Source organism: Stegodyphus dumicola, chromosome 11 (genome assembly GCF_044657685.1).
Source record: "Stegodyphus dumicola isolate Sdum_Otavi_A_Nest chromosome 11, ASM4465768v1".
NCBI lineage: Eukaryota > Metazoa > Arthropoda > Arachnida > Araneae > Eresidae > Stegodyphus > Stegodyphus dumicola.
The window spans coordinates 160,761,322-160,787,948 of NC_140778.1; the positions used below are offsets into that span (position 1 = coordinate 160,761,322).

The 26,627-nt window shown below is 32.2% G+C and overlaps 1 protein-coding gene across 3 annotated transcripts in view; it reads left to right on the forward strand.

The window, feature by feature from the left end:
* Positions 1-26,627, forward strand: part of LOC118200055 (uncharacterized) — a 438,581-nt gene that overhangs the window by 308,893 nt on the left and 103,061 nt on the right. For 2 of the 3 annotated variants that reach the window (XM_085826181.1, XM_085826180.1), the window contains exon 5: positions 25,824-25,868. The exons of the other annotated variant lie outside the window; for it this stretch is intronic. The gene's annotated coding sequence lies outside the window, so the exon portion shown is untranslated. The remainder of the gene's footprint in view (positions 1-25,823; positions 25,869-26,627) is intronic. 3 annotated transcript variants of the gene reach the window in all.

Consider the following 26,627-nt stretch of genomic DNA (forward strand, 5'->3'; position numbering starts at 1 on the left):
TCTTCTTTCGTAGTACTAAAAATTTTTTAAATTCATAAATATCAAAATGTATTGGAGACTTATTTTACTCTTCCAAGCCTTTTCAAAGTGTTGATTTAAAAAAAAAAAAAATATTTTAATGGAATTCCATAAGTGTATGGGTAAAATTAAGATTTGAATATTTTGCTTTATCGTTACAAATGTAAATCATTTTTATTAAAATTATTTCAGTGCTGTTTCTGGTCTTTAAATGCATGTGCACTATGCAATTGCTATGCAAAAACTCGGCAACTCTTTCTCTGTATTCTTTATTAAAATGCCAGGTATACTAAAATAGAATTTCCTTATATTTCAAGTTTTAATTTCAGAAAAACTATTTTAAAAATAATTTATTAGTTTTCTTCGCTTATGAACATTCGCAATTCGGTCTATTCATAAAAATCTACTAAATTTTCCCACGTTTCTACGAATTTCGCTTCTCTCTGCGTTTTTAAGAATTTTGCTGTGCGTATTATGTATTGATTTTCAAAGAAATTTCTTAAAACAAATGATTTTTGTTTGGAATTTTTAGCCAATGTACGTATCTTTAAATCATGTTAAGGAAATAATATGCATTTGGATTTAGTAAAAAAGTATATTTAATTCTTATAACAAGATTCAGATAAGCCGAATTTGGCCACATTTTTTCCGCCATTTTCTACAGCAAAGAATATGCATTCTTCATTGAATTTAAAGGATTCATTTATAATTTAATGCCGAACTTTTTATTAGTTTATAAATAAGTTTTTATATATACAGTGTCTCAAAAATTGGACACTTGTGCTTTACAAAAGGAAACTGTAGTAAAATAAATTTAAAAAACAATAAAAATTTTTTGTGGGTGTGTTTCATACTTAAATTTAGTAACAATTGTTACATAACATACATTTTCTCAAAATATTAAAATATTAATTTAATAAAAATGCAATTGTTTAGAACGGAGCAAAAAATGGCACACATAAGTGATGGGACACTTACTTTTCCATCGAATATTTATCCAAAAATTTTACTTTCAAAAGGTTTTAATATTTTGTTGGATTTCCTTTTCCTTTTAAAACATGATTTAATCTTCTTGGGATGGATTCCATTAATTTTTTTGTGATTTCTGGAGTGATTTTACCCCATTCTTCTTGAAGCACCGGTTTTAATTGTTGTTTTGAAAAAATGGTGTGTTTGAGAATTCTTGATTCCAATTCTTGCCAAATATTCTCTATGGGATTTAAGTCTGGAGATTGTGGTAGTGTTTTTATTATTTCAGGACAGTTATACAGCAGCCAGAGTCTAACGTTCAAAGCAGTGTGCTTAGGGTCATTGTCCTGGTAGAATTTAAAATTGTTATGAAGGTTCAATTTTCGTGCTGAAGATTTCAAATTTTGATTTAAAATGTCAATATACTTGTACTGATCCATTATACTGTCAATAAAAACAAGATTACCAACTCCAGCGGACGACATACACCCCCATACCATAACTCCTCCTCCACCATGTTTTACTGTTGGCACCAAGTTCTGTTTGCGAAATTCTTCCCTGGGTTTTCTCCACACCAAGATTCTACCGTCAGAACCAAATATATTAAATTTACTCTCATCAGCAAATATAACTTCATTCCAGTAATCAGTATGTTGGATTTTGCGAAAGCCAGTCTGAGTTTTCTATTCTTTTCACTTACGAAGAATTTTTTCCTGGCTGCTCTACCGTGATATCCAGCAGATCGAATTACTTTTCTAATAGTCTCAGGATTAACAATTACTCCATATAATGCTTCTAAATCAGCAGCAATTTTAGGAGCACTCATTGTTGGATTTTTTTTAATATTTCGAACGATAATTCGCTTTATTCCATTGGATAGTTTTGATGGTCGGCCAGGTCTTCTTTTATCCTGGATCATATGATTCTTTTTATATCGTTTAATGATATTGAAAACTGTTGAAGGACTGAAGTTAACTGTTTCAGTAGTTTCTCTAATAGATTTTCCGCGTTCAATATGCAAATTAATAACTAATTTTCGAATTTCAGGCAAAGTTTCTATTCGTTTAGCATTCATAGCTGCACAGAGCTAAAAAACACAAAAATTCGAAAACAAACTGGAGAGAAATACTGCAGACGATTTTATAAATTATTGCCAATTGCTTTTGAGTAAAAATAAATACCCCAAAAGATATTTTTATTGCTTACTTCAGACGATTTTTGTTGCATAGTGCGTAGTGTGCCATCACTTATGTGAGCCATTTTTTGCTCCGTTCTAAAAGCACAAGTGTCCCATCACTTTTTTGAGACACTGTAAGTTAGTTATAGCTTTGTTATTTCCGTTTTCTTTTTGCGCTGAATCATTTGTACAGCATCCATTTGGCCGAGCTTATATATTTAAAAATTTTTCGAGTATCAGTATTTTTAAATACGTATTTTAAACATATAAAAATAAAGAAAACATAGGATAAATAAATGCGAAATAACTTCATGTTAGCATTCAGCTGTACTTTAAATTTCTTCTATAAAAAATGCACATCGTATGTGTACAATGCCCCAATTTGCTGGTGTCGTCTGCATTTGACACATACATTATTGCATTATAAATTTAATCGTTATCCCCCCCCTTTTAGAAAATGTTTATTCTTTTTCCCAGTAATATAACCATATTTTGTATTTAAATATCTTAAGCATTTATAATTTCCTCGTTGTGAAATTGTTATATTGTTGTAGCGGTTGCTAACGTTATTTTTCTACTTTAAAAATAACTTTACGCTAATAAATTAAAGAGAAGAAAAAAAAAATCACTTTTTAAAGACGTTCTTTTTTAAACAACATCATTCTACGACTAATTTCGTTTCTACTGTTGCCACTCACAGTCTGCATAAAGTTGTACAAAAGAAAAGATTATATATGATTTGTAGAGGTAGAGGTTGCAGTACTCCCCTTGCAAGCTACACAGTTGCAATACAAGGAGAAAAATTATTGTTCTCACATAAATACTTACATTTCAATAAACTACATAAATGCTATTTACAAAATATTACAATCATTATTTGAAAAATTTGTATTTAACATTAAATATTCACTTAATCTTGATATCGTGGTGGAAAAGTAATTGTTCTCCACTACGTGTTGTTTTAAATTTTAAATCATCCGTCTTTCCATTTTCGATTCCATTTAATGGAAATTTTGATTTGTCTTTATTTGTAAAGTTTGGAGAATCATCCTCACCTGAGGCTAACAAATAAGCTTGTTTTAATCGGCGTTTTTTTTTAAACAACATCATTCTACGACTATTTTCGTTTCTACTGTTGCCACTCACAGTCTACATATAGTTGTACAAAAGAAAAGATTTATATGATTTGTAGAGGTTACATTGTTACTATGTGAGAAAATTCCACTGAATTTCGTTAAATCCTTTTCGAGAAATTCCCGTTCATACGAATGAGAAATTAATTTCGGAAACCTGTGCATTTTTAGCTCGACTAATTTCATGCAAATAGCAGTTGCTGCCAAGTACATTTTCTAATTCATCCAAACTATTTCCCGCCGTTTTAATTCTTTATAAAGAAACGTTTTCTTTTCGTTATGCTGAATAGCAATTCTAGCTGTTTCTCGCTTTATCCGGAATAGATTCTTGAAATTTTGCTTCTTATTCCTTCATTCATTCATACTGGGAAGTTGCTACCAATGATTAAACAAAAAAGAGATCTTTATTTTTATTACACTGTTCTAACGCGGATCCTAATTGGACGCTGCACTTCATTCTTCTCGAACGGTAGCATCCTCCTGGTAAAAAGCGCGCGCAGATTTCGTATTTATTGCCATTTTTACGATGAAAGCGTTGACAAATATACACAATACACGTGTTTCGCTGTGCTTTTCTACCAAAGTGAGTTAATTTGAGTATATGCATAACCGTCAGCTGCATCGGCAGATGGCAAAAAGATGTGACCACGAGTTCTTTGTGGGTTTACTTCACCTGTTTGTTCAACTGGCCATTGTTGAGAGGGAAACATTCTACCCAGTGCTAGGTTGTGTGCTCAGGTTGTGGTGTACTATGTTATGTCATGTCATTTCAGCATTTTTGGCGGTAATTGTTTTTTTATAAGAACGCATATTATACTGAATGGAAAAATAAAGCTTCGAAACATTATTTTGCTGTTTCTTGCATGTAAAAAGAACTCGTTAGAGAAAATTTTGAAGTTAAGGTACGTTTTTAAATTAGTCTTTGTAAATTTTATGGGCTATTACGTTACGTTACGTTATGCTATCGTGTTATTAATTATCCACGCGATCTGGGCTCTTTGCAGGATAGATAAGATCTTTATTTTCCACAAGCCCTGGTAAAAAGCTTCTAGAATGCTTTTATTCAACTAGCTTGATATGCTAACTTGCACCATGATAGCTCGTCGTAGAGTGTGTGAATTTCTTATATGTTTATACACATATTTTGCATTAAAGTGAGAAACAATATACAGTAATTAAATTCTTTAATTTTTATACTATTCCTAATAACATTAGTTGAATCTACTGCATACGTATTGTAATATCCCATCGTTTTAAATTTTAACGGAATTTATCAGAATATTAATTAAAATTTTCTATGCTGATCAGTTTCGCCCTGTCTGATAACTACCATACGCAGTATAGATGAGTGTTTAATTTCAACTCAGTAAAAGCAGTATAATCAAATTCTGTTTAAACGAAAACCTGCTGTGTGCAGAAAGCGTTTACAATTATTGAGCCTGGATTATTATTGAGCTATAAGATCAACCATTTTTAATTTTGTACTTAACTTTCTTTTCACTATTTCAATCTCTAGAAGAAGATACACGTTTTGTAATAAAAACAAACGACCTTCGTTCACCGCATGCAAAAATAATAAACTAAGAATGCAAAGTCAGGTTAGTTTAGTGCACTGTAGTGCTTAGGTAACGAATTTTCCTTGAAATTTTAGGATCTATAGTGAATTTCATGTTCTGTGAATTTTCCCTTTTTAAGTAAAATTTTTCACAAAGCTTTTAATGATGGCTATTTAATCGTGGAGCGTATCGCGAATTTTCTAAAATTTCGCAAACGGCAGGTTTTTTTCGTTTTGTTTTGTTTTGTTTCAAACACATTCGAGGGGGGTGGGTGGAAGAAAAAATCTGAAAGTTTTCAGACTTTCTATTACGCCCAAAGGGGACTTTCTCAACGTTTTGTGCGTTACCTTTATTTATTAAATATAATGCTCTTCGCACCTAAACCATAAAATTTCAAATTCCAAATTTGGGTTTCCAGGTGCCCATATTTGGGTGGAGGATTACGTCGTTCAAAATTTGATGGCTCTAGCTCACAATGCTAGAAACATACGTACATTTATGCAGATTCTTCATTAGTTAACTTCTTTAAATATAACACAGGTATAATATTTGGTGGCAGCAATTTGAAAAGTAAAACGGACATTTAAAGTGTTCAACACAAAATTCCAAGACGTTTAATAGCCATCTGGGCTAACGCTCTTTGGGCTAAAAACAACTTCCAAATTTGGCCTTCCAAATGCCCATATTCGGCTGAAGGATTACGTCATTAAAAATTTGATGGCTTTAGGTACTGTAACGTCCGAACACCCGGGTTATATGAAAAAGAAGAGCAGTTGTCTTTTAAATACTTATTTAAAATCTTAATAAGAATTTCTTGATTACTAATAAATAAATAATAAAACTATTACAGCCATAATACAAACAATGGCCGCTGGATGCGTCTTGTTCCAAGTCTTTCACTGCATAAAAAGCTCGCACAAAAGGGCCTCTCTTTCGTTTTGTTAAACATCTTGTCAAAAATACCTGGAATGGGATAATTACTAAGTCCCTTATGTCCGGAAACCGCACCAGGGGATTTCCGCAACACCTTTCCTCAAAGTCCTAACTGACAATTAGTCTCTGGACAAAACAGTAAGTTCTTCTCGTTAAGCACATGTGTGTCAGAGGGAGGTGTGCATATTGTCACAGTATTGTTGTTTTATCACAGTGCGAAAAACATACATACATTTATGTAGATTCTTCTTAATTTCTTTCAGTATAATGCAGTGCGATAATATATGGTGGTAACAATTTGAAAAGTGATACGCCATTTATAGTCATTCGACGCAAAATGCCAAAACGAGATTAATAGCCCTTCTGGGCTATCGCCCTTCAGGCTAAAAAAATTGAATCAAACTGTAATTTAGAATTTTTACCTATATTTTTTAATTTGTCACATAAATGTTAGATTATTTATATTTAAATAAGTTTAATGCTAATTTCCATTAGAATTTTGGCAAAAATGCGCTTCAAAGTAAATCCAAAATTCAAACCAGGATCCCAAAATCCAAACCAGGATTTTGCATTGCTAGTTTTGCTAGACTTTAAGCATACCAGAAAATGTCGGAAAATGTCGTTTCGAAATTTAATATTATCTCCCTTTTTTGCTTATCAGTACTGACGGATAATTTCATTGCCAAGCGGGTCCTTTTGCTGCACTTAAAAGAATTAAAAATATACTTGTTGAAGATAATCTGTGTATATTTGCAGGGTAACATTATAAAAAGACCATCCAGTTAAAAGGCAATATTGATTTAATCTAGCATACTGAATATGTTTCCAGAAATTGGTGGATTTAGAAATGTAAGTTTCACTTGAAAATATATATGTGATGTAATATTTATTACTTATTCAGTTTGTTTCTGGTAGGGGTCTTTTTATTGGGAGTGGGAGGAATATTAGTGTCAATCCAGGAGTGCGAAACTTTTAGTGTAAATCAAGGGTCTTGCCAGATTATCACTATTTTACCTGCGAGCGCATCGCCAATTTCCTTTTTCTTGCTGTAATAAAATTATTACGGTAACAATGATACATATCTAAATAATATTTTTATTAATTTTTGTAACAGAATAATAATAGAAAATTTCCAGTTTCAGCATGGCTTCCTTTTCGTGTTTATAATACTATTTGCAAATAGAATATTGCCTTTTTATTTTTTCCTTTGGAAGATTAGGCATTTCATAAATAACTTCATCATTAGTATAATTAATAAAAAATTAACTAATTAAAATTGAACCGGATAATTAATTGACCAGCATTTTTATGCAGAATTACAGAGCCATTTGTATACTTGTAGATTATCGTCTGCATGCATTTCTTTTGATTTAGAATTCTTATTATCATCTACATGCATTTCTTTTGATTTAGAATTCTTATTTTTGTATTCGTTTCTGTATAAAACGTATTACTATCTTGATGCTTTCTTGTTTAAGCGAATAATAATCACAGTTTTGTGATTAGAATTTAAACAGGATTTTAATAATTAGCATTTTCTTATGTCTGTGGAGTGAAAGTTTTCTTGTTTGCTTTCATAACGGCATCGTCCTTGTGTATGTTACGCGCATGCGTTTTCGCTAATCATTCTGAAAAACTGTTGTTTTGATTCTTCAAGGCTACAAATGAAGTTTTTTAGCATGACTTACTATTAATTTATCAGTTTCTTAGTTTCTCTGAGAATGATGGCGGGGGGGAAAAACTCTTTCCTTTTTTTAAAAAAAATTATTAGAATGTTTTTCCAGCCTATTTACAAACGGATGCTTTTTAATTGTTCCATGAAGTAATTCATATGTAACCGCAATGAAATAATGCTTTTTGTGTAAATGAATGAATGATGTAATTAAATTCGTAAAAGTAAATGAGAATCTTTTTGTCTCATTTAGTACACAGTAATCCTTTTATTTAATAGATGTAATTATTTAAATAAAAATGTTTAGTGTTTTTATGGTGGTGGGTCTACAATTCTCTGAAATTTGGATCTGAATGTTTCAGATGAAAATTAGATACAGAAAAAAAAAAAAAAAAATATTTTATTGTTAAGGAGAAACTGAGTTATTTAGCTTTTTTTATTCTTATCAAGAGTTTTTAACGTATACAAGAGCAAAACAGAGTTATATTTCAAAATTATTAGAGATTAATTAGAGAAATTCTTGACATTTACAGACCTTTTCTCAGTTTTAATTAAGGTGGGAGGTAAAAATTGTGCTTTTAAAATTTGAAATAGATTTTATTTAATTGTAGAAGAGGTTTTTTTTTTTTTTTTTAAGTATCTGTTTTTTAAAACAACTGTGGTGATCGTATTTAACATAGAATAGTCAATCTTTCGTTTTCTTTCATTCTTTCTAAAAACAGAAGGACGTTAATAAAATTCTTTACTTTTATTCTTTGTTGAAGGAAAATGACTCTTCTCCAGTAAAAATAATTCTGGATTCAATGGAGGGAAAGTGGTTGATATTGGAGTATTTTTACCTGAAAATTACATATCTCGTATTATATGTAGTATTAATTTATAAGGGGACCACTGTTTGTAATACTATTGAGATTATCAAATATGTAGTACTAAGATTTCCAAAAAATATCTAATTTCGCTATCAAATTAGTATGCTTTATTTATTAATCAAAAAAGGAGTTAGGATTTGCAATTCCTACTTCATGATGTCCCAAATAAAAGTATTCCCAAATCGAACTTGAATGTAAATATGATTTATGTTGATACTGTTAAGGATACTCTTTCTTGGTAGTTGCAAAACACTTGCCGCAATTAACATGCACAGTCATGTTATATATATTTATATATATTGTACTCTTGATTATCCGGGTATGAATTATCCGGTTTTTGAACTGTCCTTCCGTGGCGATGTCCACGCGCACTCATTCAACGCTATACGAGAGAGTGTGTCGAAAACAAACTCGCAGAAGTTCGAGTATGATCTAAAAACCGCTGAATTCCGTTTTTATAAGATCTGGATTAAGACTCTCAGAGGTTCTAAGCACTGATTTTATTGGCTCCGCATACGCCAGTTTTGCCTTCTCTTTGTCTCGGTTTTGATTTAGCTGCAGCACATATTCCATGGTAAGACCAGCAATAGGAATTCTTTTGGTGCCCTCTTTCCTGAATATCTAAGGACCTTTTTGTGATGCCACCTTTCCTTAATGTCTTAAACATGTGCTTATATTGCTTAATTCTTAGAAAACCGAAGCCTTCGCTAACCTTTATGCTTAAAATACCTAACCCACGTTTTCTCCTATCCCTTTCCATTAATGCACAAAAAGGTGAAAAGGATTTCAAATGACATCCTTTCTACTTCTTAACAAAGAAGCTTCCGTTAGCCTTTTAGGATAAATTGTCGCTGCCTGCAATAAATATACTTTCTATCCTGGCTTATGGTCACACACAAGAATTCACATACCTGCAACGCTACAACTAACTGAAGATCTCCGGAACGAAGCATGACACACTTCAAGCTAATCGTCGGCATAGAGCGGCACTTGGAACTTGGTCTGAAATAAACTGATACAATGCAAACAATTACTTTGTAAAAGCAATAACATTGGTTCGATCATAGAGAAAATTCACACATGGCACCAGTTCGTGTTTCCAAAAACCAACACTTTCGGCTTAACTCAAAAGGTAGTGAATAACTTAATGAAGTTAAGTTTAACATAACGGCTTCACAGATTAACTATCACCTATGACTCGAAAGTCACCGTAAGAAATCCTAATGGCAGGAATAGCTCAACATCACAGACATCTAATCTCTAGAAAATCAATATAGCAATGTGACTTTCAGGCAGGCAGAACACGCTCTAATTCACCTTCCTTCAAATACTAACCTCTTTCTACTACATTAGACTTTTTCAACAAAACGGCATTCGAATACAGTGATAAAATAGCACTTGGAAAAACACGCAATGAAATTCGACAGATGTTTAATCATTCTCAAAAACAAAGTAAATTTACCGATTTTTTAAAGAACTAAATAACATACAATGTGTGTAAAAGCTTATTTCGATTTTCCGTGACCTGTTTTCCCGGCATTAATCCGGATAATCGATAGTACATTGTACACGAATAAATATAATATTGTAGTGAAAGTTGATTTGGGTGTACTTTCATTTGGAACATCCTGTGTAACAGCAAAATTATTTTTATTTATAATATGCTTTATATTTCGCTCATTTATAATTCTCTAAATTAGCTTATATAGAATATATTAAAACAACAGCTTTGTATTTCACTCATTTATAATTCACTAAATATATAATATTTATACACGACATATTGTAACAATAGCTTTATATTTACCTCATTTATTATTCACAAAATTAGCTTATATAGAATATATTAGAACAACAGCTTTGTATTTCACTCATTTATAATTCACTAAATTAGCTTATACAGGACATATTGTAAAATTAGCTTTATGTTTACCTCATTTATAATTCACAAAATTAGCTTATTATAATATATTATAATCATAGCTTTTCATATTTCACTCATTTATAATTCACTAAATTAGCTTATATATAAATATTGTAACAATAGCTTTTTATATTTCACTCATTTATAATTCACTAAATTAGCTTATATAGAATATACGTTTATTATAGCAATAGTTTCATATTTCACTCATTTATAATTCACTAAGTTAACTTGTATAGAATATAGTATAACAATATCTTTATATTTCACTCATTTATAATTCACTAAGTTAGCTTGTACAGAATATATTATAACAATAGCTTTATATTTCACTTATCTAATTCACAAATTTATCTTTTCTCGGCGTGATGCAATTTGTCGCTCCGACATACTCTAAATGACCCAGTCGCACATTCTCAGCCTATTTATATTAATATTTTCATTTCCTGTCTTTGGAGCTAATAATGGGCCCAACCAATGCTTAGGTGGCGCCTAAGACCGCTAACTTTTGTTTATTGCAACTCCGGTATTACTGCAGTTAATTTATGTATGGATAATTAGGTGAACATAACGCTTGTTGACAACCGACTGGGAGAAGGCTATTCCTGAAATGCGTGAGAGTATCTTTGCTTCTAAGAATGTAAGAAATCACGAGGGAAGAAGAAAGCGAAATCTTCTGCTTGTTTATTTAATTGGAATGTAATCAAGTTTAAACAAATAGGTCTTAATCTGAGAAGCGATCAGATAGTTTATCTATCTTTTGAAGTTCAAACTGTTTAAAACTTGAAGTGGTTGACGTAAGTACGAAATTAGATAGTTTATTTAATTTATGACGTTCAAACTGTTTAGAACTTGAAGTGGTTTACAAAAGTACGGAATTAAGATAGTTTATTTAGTTTGTTCGTTATAAGAACATTTCATTAAGCAATAAGTAAAAAGGTTTTGAAGTTACTAATAACAAAATTCATAATACAAGATTTTTTTTAATTAAAAATCTGTAATTTTTTTGTAGTACGTTGTTTATTTCTTTTTATGTAGTAGATATTCGAATCTTACGAAACTTGAGAAAGGATTTGGTATTCGAAAACTTAAATCTCTCGAATCTTGAAAAGGATTTCATATTCGAAAGCTTGAATATTCGCGTTTTTATTCGTCATTCGAAATTTTCGAATTCTAATGTAAAAAAAAAAAAAAAAAAAAAAAAAAAAAAAAAACGGAATTTTAATTCAAAAACTAAAAAAGATTAGCCTTATTGATGTTTATAGAAGCATTCATTGAAAAAGAACACATTGTTTGCAATTTCAGCCGTGGTCCCGAATGTGACGCTATTCTTTTAAAGAGAATTATCTTTCCATTTTTATTGTTTATGAGTATTAACTCTTAAAGTTTATCTTTCCCTTCTACACTTTCTTTAATTTATTAAAAAAAAAAAAAAAAAAAAAAAAACCACGAAAGCTTTTATATATTATATATTAACCCAAAGGGGCGTTTTTTTAGCTCTTTACACAAAAATTAAATTCAACAGCAATATCAGAAAATATTTAGAATTTCCAATACATAGTCTCGCGCGGTGGAGATAAAAATATTTTATTTCCGTAGTGTTGTAATTGCTCGCTTTGAAATCGTTGACTCTGTTAATCAAAAGTTGTTAAAGTTCTTCAAAACATAAAATAGATAATGAAACAAAATCCAAATTCCAAATTTGGGCCTCCAGATGCCTATACTCAAGTGGAGGGAGAACCACGTTATTCAAAATTTGACGTCTCTAGGTGCCGTTGTTATTTCACAGTGCGAGAAACATACATGCATTCATGCATATTCTTCATTATATTTCTTTAAATATGGTACAGGGCGATAATATTTGGTGGCAAAAAGTAAAACGCCGTTTTATAGTGGACGACGCAAAATGCCAAGATGAAGTTAATTAGTTAACTGTGATTGACGAGTATACTCCTTATGGAGAAGCGACATTGACAAAAATGCCCAAGCGAAATTAATAACTCTTCTGGGCTAACGCCTTTTCGGCTAATAAAAGAATAAAAGAAGAAAGAGAGAGGGAATATATCTGGAAAAATGTAGAAAATTTCATGTGTTATTGATATACGTTTTATTAAACTATTGCTGAGAAAATAAATCCTAAGAGTCGAGAGTTTTAATTTTATCTATTTACTGAATACTACTGTATATTTACAAACTGTTCTTTTAATACTTAAATTTGTTTTTTATTCAGACTTTTGTTTTAATTAATGTATATTAATATTAACTAAAGAATTCAAGAGATTCAAGAACCTATTCAAATTCGACAAAATTTTAATATTCGGCTTATCTCTCTAATACTTTCTTCACCTGACACCAAGGACATTGAAAAGAATTCAGCTATTCAAATCGGTACTCTTAACCGCCGACGCTGATGATTATTGAGACAACAATTTCCGCAGATGATTGAAATCGTCTGTAACTGAGTTAGATAAAGGGTTCACCGTACTTTTGTCGCTATCAAAAACTCTTAAGAATTATTTAGCAAGTCCTACTTAATTAAATGAATACACTCGTCACCCATGTCTGACGTGCTTTTGCTGTGATTTATTTACGCCTCACCCATATTTGGACGACAAAGTGTTCAAGCTAAGAAATTATCTGATCTTGATTTATTCATTTATTTTTTATTATTAATCATATGGCATGGTGGCTTTTTAGTTGTAACTTTACAACCCCGCTGTCAACTCGTATCATCATTCACATCCAAGTGTTCTAGGAATGTCATATCTGTCCACTGGAGCCGTTTGTTGATTCTGCTCAATTCTTGTGTATTTGCTAAGTAAAACGAGTCCATTCTCCAAGGTCTTCCTAAATCGCATTTAATACTTTCTGTCTCTCTCTCTTGTGCCTCTCGACTTCCCGTTCGAAGAGCTGTCATCGGCCTATGAGCGCGCGTTGAGCGTTATTGAATTGAAACCGGAACTGTCGTTGCTTTTAATTGAGAGTTTCCGGTGGCACTATCGCTGTTTTGTCGTCGCCTTATCGGTGGGGCTTCGTTTAATAATTACCCTTGGATATTTCCTTCGTGTGCGAAGCTTAGTGCGTTGAACTTGTACGGAACGGGTTGAAGTGCAAAGAGATATTTTTTTATATAGGATGTATCAGATGTAGTTGGAAAAATTACCGTTAATCCACGGTTAACGAACTTTGTAAATTAATTTTCAGTATTAAGGGAGACTGTAGTCTTTACAGAGGTATATCTCGCGGAATTGGTTTCCGTCCACAGCTATAAAGAGAATATCGCGACAACTTGAGTCAAACAAAACTTTTGGCTTTTAAATGTATGTTGAAGTTATGTTGTTTACATCCATAAACGTAATCCAACCATATCCAGCCTGTGCCATCAGAACTCTTTGATGCTACCCTTCATCGTATACCTCCCCACCGGGAAGGGGGAACGAACAACCGCTGTGGCCGTCAGAACTTTTTTGATGCGCCCCTTTATCGCAAACCTTCAGCCGGAAAAGCGGGACGAACAATCGGTGTGGCCGCCTTCAGCGGCAGAATTGAATTTCCAGGGTGGACACTAGCCATTATAAGTGTCGGCCACTACTATGAGCAGAAGCGGTGGTTACTTTATTATGAAGGCACCTATAAGGTTATACACCTATAGGTTGGCCACTGTTGTCTCCTATGAAGGGACTCCAACACAATTTACATCCATGACTTCTCCTGGATTCGAACGCAGGCGTTTCGAGTCATTAAAAACCTTTCGTCTGGCGGTGCGGCAGAATTCAAAGTTTTTAGAATTTAGGAGTTTTTACGATTTAGCAGGCAAAGTTTTTGAATTTAGTAAACACCGGGCAACAACAGACTTTAAGGACGGAAAAATTTTTAAGATTTAGGGAGACACTAGGCAGCAACAGAGTTTAGAGGCGGCAGAATATTTTAGAATTTAGAGAAGAACCGAGCATCAAAATATAGGCGTGGCAAAATTTTTAAAATTTAGATGAGACAATATGCACCAGGCAGCAAAATACCTAGCGCCGGCCCGGACTGTTTGGAAGGATTTTTAGTGGACATGATTTATTTTAATGAATTCAAAAATAAAAATCCTATTGTTAGACTTTTTTGTCCGAGAATTCTAAGAATAGATTTAAAAGTTTGCATTTCAGTATATTTCTTATTCCATACTTCGAGTACAGAGTTGCTCGATGTAATTTTTAGAACGGGAGTTTTTTTTTTTAAATCAAATATGAGAACATTTCTAAGAAAAAAAGAATATAACCAAACTACCATAAACAAAAGACTCACCTGGGCCTTTTTAACTAGCTTTAATTAAGAAAACGCAATTAAAATAAAACATTACACTTAAGGACGTTATAATTACACGTTTAAGTTACAAAATAAATCCCGGGGCAGAATACCATGTTTAGTCCTTGATTTCAGTACACCGACTGAAAAGCTTTTAGGCCGCTAGGTGGCGCGCGTGAGAGCCGCGGGGTTGCAAGGTTTTGGGTACATATTATAAATTTAAATAGATTAAAATCAGACCTCAAAAAATAATAAATTAAACAAATGCAAAGTTAAAAAAGTGTGTTTTAGAAGGTGCCATTTTTTTGGGAAAATTGTTTTTTATTACAAAAAATTTACGTAATTTGTGATAAGGTAAAGTTGCCTCTGTGTCGCTACTTTGTTGCTGCTTTCGCTATGTCGTCTAGTTCTGAAAACTGCGAAAAAAAAAAAAAACATAATGGCATTTGAATATATAGCAATAGAACACTTTTCTAAAAATTTTTCTAGCGACATGGCGGTCCAAACCTGGGGTTGCTAAGGTGTCGACATTGACCCCTAGAGATCCATGAAATTTTAAAGGGGATGATGTGATGTTTAAGTGATCTATTGGGAGTTGAAAGCCAAATATGCATCGTCAGCTGGTTGCTATAGTCAAGATCCCACTTCTTTGTACTTCTAAGTACGTTTTCGTATTAAGTATTTTTTTTTTTTTTTAATCTATGCTATCAAGAATGTCGTATGTATTCAAGGTAGTCCTTTGTATTCCCTATCTAGATGTGACTCTGTAATCTTTTTTTTTTTTTTTTAATTTAGACTTAATAAATGCCGTTATAGCTTCTGCAGGGCGGACATCATACTGCAAGGGCTTGTTCCCGGTCAGTAGTCCTTCCTCCTTAGCAGTGTAAAAGTAAAAAAAAAGTCAAAATCCCATTAATTATATAAAAAAAAAAAAAAAAAAAAAAAAAAACCATAAAATTCATAATTATTTATTGATATAAAGCTGTAACATGTAATAAAGAAGAAATCATATAAAATAAATAAATATCGGGGGGATAAATAAAAATTATTTAATATATTTTTTAAATCAATAATTTTTTTTAATATATCAATAATTGTAATTATTTTTAAATCAATAATTGTATCGTATGCAACAAGTGCAAAAAATTGCTACCGACCAACATTGACTTTTCTTACCTACCACAAACAAGCTTTAGTCAAGCCTATAATTTACTATGCTGAAGAAACAAAAACAGACTGAATGCTGTTAAACGAGGCAATTTAAGAATTATAGAGTCATTAGTTATTTTAAATGTGCACTGTCCTCACCGGGACCCGACCCTGAACCTCTCCAATATACACTGATAATTCTCCCATGTACTTACTTTTTAAGCAGTAATAGAAATCATTTCAATTATAATTTGCTTCATTTTCCCTTTTCATTTAGAGTAATATTAAGCTTTGTGTAAATTATACTTACTTTCTTAATCTGAAATAAACCTAACCCGTTTTTTATGTTCATAACTTACCTTTGCCTTACGCGTAGTGTTTTAATGACGTTAACCTCCGCGCTGTGCTAACAAAAAGTACGTATAATTTAATATGTTGTTTAAGAAAGTCACGTGGTGTATACATCAGAATTTTATTCATCATAATTAAATATCTTTTGGGTTGAAACAAGAATCTAATTTTATAAAAAGCTATAAGTTATGTTGAAAATGCATACCAGGGGACACATATTACATATATAACCAGGGCATGGGTTTTTATCGGGCGATGCATCCCTTTGCATATCTTTATTTGGCCTTTCGAAGTAGAAGCTCTTAAAAAATTCTGCGTATCTGCTATTTATGTAAAACCAAATAAATTTTGAATAAATAATAAAATAAATTTTGAATAATAAATGTTATTTTATGCTGTATTTACCGATGCTTTTTCCGTTTTCTTATCGTTTGTGTGCTTGTTTGAATAGCACTTTTAATTTTCTTTGCGATCTTTCTGCTTCCACAGCTCGACCACGGCTTATTAAAGAACCTTTTCAAAAATACAAAAATATTTAAAAAAGAAAGAAAAAAAAAAAAAAAAATCTGAAATGTTTCAGATTTTAAATTTTACGTCCAAAGGGGCGTTTTTTAACATTTTGTGTGTTACCTTTCTTTATTAAATATCATGTTCCTCGCACTTAAACCATAAGATCCAGTGCAACAGCAATATCGCAAAATAGTTTTAAAACGAGCATATCTTTAGAATTTCCGATACAGAGACTCACGCGCTGGAGATAAAAATGTTTTTCTGCACAACGTTGCCATTGCTCGCTTTGAAATCCTTGAGTTTGTTAATCAAAAATTCGTCAAAGTTTTAAAAAATAGGAAATCGATCATAAAACAAATTTCAAATTTCAAATTTGGTCTTCCACATGCTCATATTCGTTGGAGGATTACGTTATTCAAAATTCGATGACTCTATGTACCGTTGTTTTATCACAATACGAGAAATATACATACATTTATGCAGATTTTTCATTATTTAATTTCTTCAAATATAATGCAGGACTCTAACATTTTGTGGCAACAGTTTGAAAAGTGAACCGACATTTATGAGTCCAACGCAAAATGCCAAAACGAAACTAATAAATAGTCCTTCGGGATTCAAATCCCTTTGGACTAAAAATGTGAAATGATTCGAACAGGTATTTCACTTTTTTTTTTTTTTAATGTCTCTTGCTGCCAACTTATAAAACTAAATTGTTGTTAAAAGAATTTGAGTTTTAAAAGCTGCCGTGTTTGTTTCTGGCTTTTTTGTTTGTGTTTGTCTTCTTTCTTTTTTATGTTTGTTTTCTCTTTCTTTTTTTTTTTTTTTTTTTTGTTTCTTTTTTGTGTTTGTTTACTGCGTTTCTTTTTTGTGTGTGTTTGTGCCTTTTTTTCATGTTTGTTTCCGCCATTTTTTTTTTTTTTTTTTTTTTTTTTTTTTTTTTTTTTTTTTTTTTTTTTACATTTAAAATGATTTAAGTATGAGAATATCAAAATATTAAAAAAAAGTATGTTACTGTTTGAATGAAATAAAAAAAAAATTTAAAAAAAATATGAAAGCTTTCAGATTTTACATTACGCCCCAGCCCCAAAGAGACGTTGTTTTTTTAAACGTTTTGTGCATGTAACCTTTATTTATTAAATATCATGTTTTTCGTACTTAAACCATAAAATTCAATTCAACAGCAATATCCCAAAATATTTAAAACTGCATATCGTTAGAATTTCCGATACACAGGCTCGCGCGCTGGAGATAATTGTTCCCCCCTACAGTGTTGCCATTGCTCGCTTTGAAATCGTTGAGTTTCTTAATCAAAAACTCATAAATGCTTTACAAAATATGAAATAAATAATAAAATAAATTAGAAATTTGGGCTTCCATACGCCCACATTCGGATTGAGGATTACATTATTCAAAATTTGATGGCTCTAGGTACCGTTATTTTATCACAATGCGAGAAACATACATACATTTATGCAGATCCTTCATTATTTAATTTCTTTAAATGTAATACAGGGCGATAATATTTGGTGGCAACAATTTAAAAAGTGATTCGCCGTTTATAGTGAATAAATGCAAAATGACAAAACGAAATTAATAGCCCTTCCGGCTAAATTGCTCCTTTGGGCCATTAAAAAAATAAAAAAGAAAGAAGTTTGTGTAGAGGTTACAAATAAAATTTTATCTTATAATCTTTTTTTTTTGGAGAGGGGGGGGGGAGAACTGTAAACGAAAATGTACTCAAGCAGTAGAATTCGAAATATCGCATTCGATGTATATAAGAGTATTAAAAGTATATTTTTATTTATTAATGCTGGTCGTGTAAAATAAAATTTATCGCAAAATATTGTTAAAAAACCAATTAAAATGACTATATAAATAAATGGTTATTTTATGCTGTATTTACCGATGCTTTTTAATAATATTGGGAATTAAAGATCTTGCGCATCGCCGATTAGCAATAATTCTTACTTATCGCAAACGTAATTTTATCACAAATGACTATAGCATCTTTTTGTTTGCTGTAAATAAAACCAGGGTAATTTCAATCTGCTAGTTTCCCCCCCCCCCCCTTAGTTGTATAGTTAGCTGTAGAAACTTTCGTTATAGTGTAAAACTTAATTTCATTGCATTAACTTTTTTGGAATATTTAGGTTTTGCGAACATTAACTGCAGCAAACTAAAAAGACAAAGCTGATTTAAATATCTGCGTATGTGTATTTATTTATATATAATAGGATAAAATGACCTGTCTGCAGGTTTTATCGTAACTAATATGCTGTTATCAAATATCGTCTGAAATTGGTGAAATAGAATATTTCTTCCCAAATATATTCCTTTTGGGTATGTCGTTTAAAAATATCCAGTTACATTCTTTTCCTATTTCGTATTCGAATTTGATGAGACGGTTTTAATGTTATAGTCTGGGAAGAAAGTTCTGTTTGGTTGCTATGGTGACGAAAAATAGAAGCAAATATAGTTTCTTCGTCTCAGTTTCAATCATTAACGATTCTGTATTAATTTAATGAGCTTTTGTGCTTGCAATCCGAATGCACTGTTAATATTTTTTATGTCAGCGTGTTTTCATTTTACGAGTCCCGTTACGTAACGTTATGTTACGCTACCAAGACAAGTTTATTCAAAATAGCTAACAAAATTTACGAATTTATAGTTAGTAACCCGCTTTTTTTTACATTCATTTCTTTTTGGCATTTGGCGTTGGTTCACTATAAATGTCGGTTCACTTTTCAAATTGTTGCCACCAAATACTATCGCCCTGTGTTATATTTAAATAAATTAAATAATGAAGAATCTGCATAAATGTATATATGTTCCTCGCATTGTGATAACACAACGGTACCTAGAGCCATCGAATTTTGAATAACGTAATCTTCCACCGAATATGGGTATCTGGAAGAACTAATTTGGAATTTGTTTTTTATTGATTTCATATTTCATATTTCATAAAACTTTTTCGTAAAACTTTAACGAATTTTTGATTAGAAAGCCCAACGATTTCAAAGAGAGCAGTGTCAACACTGTACGAGGGGGGGGGAATTATATCCAGCTTGCGAGACTGTGTATCGGAAATTCTAAACATATATGTTCTTTAAGTGCGAAGAACACGATATTTAACAGTAAAGGTAACACACAAAACGTTAAACAACGCCCTTTTGGGCCTATTATATATATATATATATATATATATTTATTTATTATTCCCTCCGTACAGTGTTGTTATTGCTCGATTTGAAATCGTTGACTTTGTTAATCAAAACTTAGTTAATGTCTTACAAAATATGAAATAGGTAGTAAAACAAATTCCAAATTAATGCTTCCAGATACCCATTTTCGGGTGACGTTTAAAATTTGATGGCTCTACGTACCGTTTTTTTATCACAATGCGAGAAACATTCACACAGTCATGCAGATTCTTCATTATTTAATTTCTTTAAATATTACACAGGGCGATAATATTTGGTGGCAGCAATTTGAAAATTGTGCAGAATTTTAAAGTTTTCGACCTTTAAGCTTGCGACGACACAAAATGCCAAACGAAATTAATAGCCCTTCTGGGCTAGCGCCCTTTGGGCTATAAAGCAGACGATTATCGTTATTTTCTCTCACGCTTAACGACATTTTTCCTTAAATAATCCCCCATGTAAAACATCCCTCGCAGTGAAAATACTCAAATGCTTTAACATTAGAATTTCAGTCACCCCCCCCCCAAGAATGCGAGATAAACAATGCAGAACTGACCGAAAATTACCCATGTTTATTTTGGTATCTCTTAAAATGCCAAACAAAAACAGATAAGCTTCATTCCGTACTATCAAGCCAACCAAGGAGGGGATCAAGCCTATTAAATGGTGTTCTTATAACTGAAAAAAATCCGGAAAGCAACTCTTTTCGGAAAAGTACTTTCTTACTGTTGCTAAACTTTCAAAAATAATTGAGGAAAAAAAACTTTTTTTTTTTTTTTTTTCTTTTTCTTTTAAAGAGCAATATGACGCAGACGATTCTCGTTATTCTTTAGCGTCACGTGAAAAATTATCCTCGTCCTCAACTCTTTGGACCCAAAAAGTGCAATTGTAAATATTCTCTTGAGGAAATATTCGGTACTGCTAATCGTTGCAAGTACGTATATGTAAACCGAAGAACAGAAGGATGAGAATATGAAAGCATGTACGACCTTCGTGTATTTCCCAGAACGGTGAATATTATTTACGGTAGCTGTTGTTTTAGTTGCTAGAAGAAGAAGGCCATTATTTTTTGGGCTCACAAAAGGAAATGCTAAGGGACATCGCTATTCTGGTAACGTAGTATTCGAATTGTGTTAGTCATTGTTGCTAAATGCCGCTTCGACTGTCTTTAATGCGCGTATTCTACACAAATGCATTTTTTATGCAAATTTCAAAGGATTTAAGGTTTTTGTGGCAATATACCAGCACTGGTGGTAGGGTCCTTTGAATGACGAATTATGTAGGTACCTGAGCTCATAGTATTTTATATTATATATTAGAACTAGCGGAAGTACCCATTGCGTGTTAAATTAGATTGAGAGTAATGCATCTAATAATAGAGAGAACGGTACCACTGTAATCCTTCTCTAATAATGATGCAAAATTACGATTCATAGTCATACAGTTTTCAGTCTGATGCGATATGGAACCTACATAAAAAAAATCGATAGAAAAATAAAATAATTCTCTCTCATTATCAGCAATAATGGCACGCAGTTTTTAATGACTTTCGTCTTTCTAATCAAATTGTCGTAAAAGCTCAAGTTCCATCCAATATTTCACCTATATTCAATTTTAGATTATTAAAATGTGGCCAAAAAATTGATCATAATTGATCAGAAATCAATAACGCGAACAAACACACAAGTAGACATTCATCTTTATATGTACATAGATTTTACATAATGTACAAATTTTTGATTAGCAATACGATTTGAAAGCGAACAGTAGCAATACTTTTCGAAATAAAGCATTTTTCTCTCCAACGCGCGAGACTGTTGCCACTCCGAAGAAATGAGTGCGAAAATTAGAGTTTTTAATTAATATCTCGGCTGATTAAAGTCGTATGAAGATGGGAATAGCCGAAATGGCTTCCCACGAATTTTTGGAATCGGGAATAATGTACTTAATATTTGGCAATGCTATTTTTATTTCATTGTAAAACATAGAGATTTTTTATTAACAGCTCTAGGATTTGAAAGCGAGCAGTGGCAACAACTTTCAAAATAAAGCAGATTTTCCATCTCCAGCTTGTGAAACTGCTGCCACTGGGAAAACTGAGGGCGAAAATTATCGTTTTTCCGAGTTTTTAATTAATATCTATGATTTTAGCTACTTTTTTTTTTTTTTTTTTTTTTTTAAGTGGATGTCGACTTATTTATTCCCGTTTAAGATAATGGATATGTGCTATTCCAGCCTGCATTATCAACACAGTAGCTTGACATTTTTAAATAAGATGAAGACGTATGACGTTAGAGAATTTAAACAAACATTAAATTTATCGTTCTCTCTCCTGTCGGAAGTGATGATTGGTGACATATTATGTACGTGCAGCAAAAGTTTTTATGTAATTCAAAGCGCAATAATAAAACGAAGCGAGATAACTAATTTCGATGGTAATGTATGTATGCATAATAAACTTTTTGCATAGTTGTACGTTAAAAAAAAAAAAAAAAAGAAACCATCGGTACTGTATTTTACTAATGGAAATGTTAGATGATAAAAATCTCTTGTACTTTATATAGTACATTTTAATATAGTAAATAATATATTTATGGTTTTCGAAGCAGACTTGAAAGGGGAATATTGCTTTTTTCGTTTTCCTTAACAAAAAGGATAAATGATGATCCTTCGTGTACATATAGAAAAACTTTTTAGTTTCATTTAAGTAAGTTCAATTAAAATGAAACGTTGAAAGAAAAAGAAAAATTGTATAATCATTAAAGAAATACGAGTTTTCTGTATTTTCTTAAAATGCATTCCGTCCTGACGTTAGAAATACAAATGTTCGCAAACTTTTTAGACGATTTTTGTATCGTCTGCTTGGGACGATTTTTCGAGTCAAAGGACAGTTGTAAGTTCTATAAAATCTTTAGTGCCAACCGCAAACAAACTGATTAATACTGATTTGAATCTTAAAATGGCGGAAAAAAAACATAATGAATATATCTTTCTGGACGACATATCGCCGAACACGGAACACGCTGCAGAATTCCTTATGAGAAACATTTATCCGGACAAAAATGGAGAAATGTTGTCACAACAGATGAATCATGGTTGTATTTAAAAGACTGCAAAAAAACAAATCCATTTGTTATCAAAGAGGAGAAAAATATATTAAAACATCGTTCAAAGAATCTAAAGAAAAATTTTGAAAGACATTTAGGATTGTTGAGGGTTTTTCATATAACGGCAAATTAAAAACAGAGAGAGGGGAATAAAATATTAAGATCAACTCTACATATTATCAGGAATATATTTTGTACCAATTTTTCAAATATGAAATATCTTCTTTTTACCGACAATACCGTCAATCAGTGGAACTGTATCAAGACAAAGGAAGCAGCCACACGTCAAAATCCGCTTTAATTTCCTGCGAAAAGTGGAACAAGAAACGGGTGTCAAAGCCATAACCCTTAACTCATATTCCTACTAAATCTCCTGATGATTCCTAGTAAATCCACGGATTTTTGCGCTTTCGGACTTTTAAAAAGCGGATTGTCCGGAGATTGACCCACAACCCTCCTTGGACTTTGGAAAGCTCTTTTGAATTCTGTTCAAGAGAAATGAAATAAAATACCTCTCCAGATACTACAAAAGGCGTTATTGTCTTGGAAATTACGGTATAGAACAAGGGTTATCTAACAGAATATTTGAAACACAAATGTGTTTCATAAAGTATTTCTGTAAATGCTATCAAAATCGTTTGAAATTTGTGAGAACAGCTATGTATAATCTTTGCAATTAGGGTTACTACGATACCAACTTATTTAACATTCGCACGTCCAGCGCTAATAAGTTACACTCCTGGATAGCGTACGATACAGCTGAATAGTTTCCATTTCAAGGTAATATATTTTCAAATAATTTATAATTCATGTAATAATATAATAATTTCATTTTAAAGCTTTGCTTGACTTAATCAATTGTGATTTTGAAATTTTTGCATAACCATGTATTTATTATACATAACCATGTACAGATTGCGTTAATTTTTAATATTACCTTGAAGGCAAATTTTCATGTGCGCTGATGATGGGTGAACTTTCAGCTTAAGAATCAGTTTACAGTCTGTAAACTTACGTTTCTGTTCCATGATCGTTTTAATATTGTTACGAGACGCCCAGCTGCGATGAGATAGCTTCCCCTCAAAGCGGGTTTAGGGTTGCCAGAAAGTGGCTAGAAACCGAAGAGTTGCCAGATTTGGTATGAAATCGCCTATTTGGCGAGAAAATTGGCGATGTGCCATAGACGGAGCGAGAACATTCTATAACGAATTCTTACCGCTTTTCCCGAGAATATTTTCGAAGATACGTTAAAGCTATATATACCGTGCTTGTACACGGAGAAAGTAGTAGTGTCGTAGTCATCTCGCTACGGAGAAAACAGGAGGCAGGGAGGAAGGGAAGGGGGTGTAACACTTGCCTAACTTCCGTGATGGGAAACTGAAACCAGTTGTCTTTTTAAATATTTATTTTGAAACTCAGGTTCTCATGCTTAAGTAAAAGGTAATAAGAACTCAATTACAGAAAGGTAAAGACAGCAGCTTTACCATCGCATGATGCAACTTACTTCTGCGGCATTTCTTAGACAAAAGCCCGTTTTTTAACTCTTTGAAGATCTGCAAATCTGCCAAAGGGGCTTTGTCTCTGAAGGACTATTGTTTTCGTTTTGCGATTTTTGTCTGGAATCACTATAAACGGCGAATCACTTTTCAAACTGTTGCCACAAAATATTATCGCCCTGTGGTATATATCGTTGTTAATGATGAGGTGAGCAGCAAGAGGCCTAGTGTGCTTTTCTTCGTGTAAAATTTCGTAATTGAAGATCTAGGAATTACATACTCACTGTGTTGAAAAAGCGTTCTTTAATTCTCGGAAGATATGCGAGCAGTTTACATACTCAGTTGTTGAAAACGCGTTCGTTAATTCTTCAAAAATCTGCGAATAATTTACATACTCACTGTGTTGAAAAAGGCGTTCGTTAACTCTTCGAAGATCTGTAAATAATTTGCATACTTACTGAGTTGAAAAAACTGTCGTTAATTCTTCGAAGATCTGCGAATAATTTACATACTCACTGTCTTGAAAAAGCGTTCGTTAATTCTTCAAAAATCTGCGAATAACTTACATATTCACTGTGTTGAAAAAGCGTTATTCAATTCTTCGGAGATCTGCGAATAATTTACATACTCACTGTGTTGAAAAAGGCGTTCTTTAATTCTTGGAAGATATGCGAACAGTTTACATACTCAGTGTGTTGAAAAAGAGTTCGTTAATGCTTCGAAGATCCGCGAATAATTTACATGCTTACTGTGTTGAAAAAGCGTTCGTTAATTCATCGAAGATAAGATTTAATATCGTCTATTTTGAGATTCTTATGAAGGAGCATTACTAACAAAGAAATGAATATTAGTGATATACCTTAGAAATTTTTTCTGAATAATTTACAGTCGATGAATTTGTGAATTTGTTGCAGCGTTCCATGCAGGGGTTGTATGACAAAGAATTATGCCCTTAGGCAGGCAGTGTAAATGTGCGAATTTCATTTATTTATTTATGCATTTTTAATTTTAATAGCGGTGGGGAATTATTTGTAAATGGATGTTTTCTCTCTTTGCTTTCCGCAGCGGGCGCTTTGCCCCTGCCAGTCGACGCAACCAAATCACTGAACCGCACTTTATGCAACGATATATAGTGCTCGAATGTTTAGTCTACGGCATCCCATAACCGAGATAAACACTTTTCAACCCTAATACCCCGCTGCCGCCGTTTTCGTCGCCCAGCTGATAAAGCGTTTATGATAAAGTTGGATGTTTTCTGTCTAGTATGTTTAGCGCCAGTTTGTTGAAGTCAGCTTCATCTAGTGCTTGTAATTCTATTTATTTATTTTTCTGAAAGCGTAGTTACGATGTATTCTAATTCGAAACCTAGTTGGAATACTAATACTAAGATTCCAGCGTGCTTTAGATCCTTATTATCCTGCATTTGCTTTTCTCGCATCTGATGATTTGTCTTCTCCTTTCAGGGGAAAGATAAACCTTTCGGATTACAACTCATGTTGCCAGCCGTGGTGAGTAAATATCAATTTTATTTGCTTTCGAGTATTGTCAGGTTATTGAAATAATAGTTGGAAAAGGAAGAAAAAAGTTTTCGTCATTTCAGGTGCCGCTGAAGTGCGTGGTTCGGCAGTTTATAAATTGGTCAGCGTAAACTGCTTGAGGAGCTAGAGGAGGGGTTCTCAAACTATTTAAATTTTACACCACATAAATAACAATAAAAACTATATGTACCGTCATGTATCAGTACCAGAAAGGCAAATCATTTAACATTCATAGAGAACATTAATTTAAAATTTTTATGTAAAAATTGTACCGCCAAAAATAATGAAAGGTGGTGTTAGTCGTAGATGTACCGTTAGTGGTACCATACTTTAAAGAAACCCTAAACTTGTTTGGTTTGGTGTATTTTATAAAGGTAATCTGAAGTAAATATTAACTACCAGCACAGTAATACCCCAATTTACGTGAACTTGAAATTACCAGCTCATTTTCCATGTTTCGATTTTACACATTTCTGCTCGTATTTGAAATAATGAAAATGCTGATGCAGAGAACTCATTTCTGTTTTCACATTAAAACTAACTTTAAAGATTTGCAACAAAGCAAAATGATTTACGTTAAGCAGGACTTAATTTCTAAAATTAGAAGTGCCGGAGCCCTACGGTAGACCGTGAGAAAAACGAAACAAGAAGAAATAAACAAGTAATATTTAAAAAAATAAATAAATAAAGTTAATTTCTACTTAGGTCAACAAAGAAATATTTTATTAT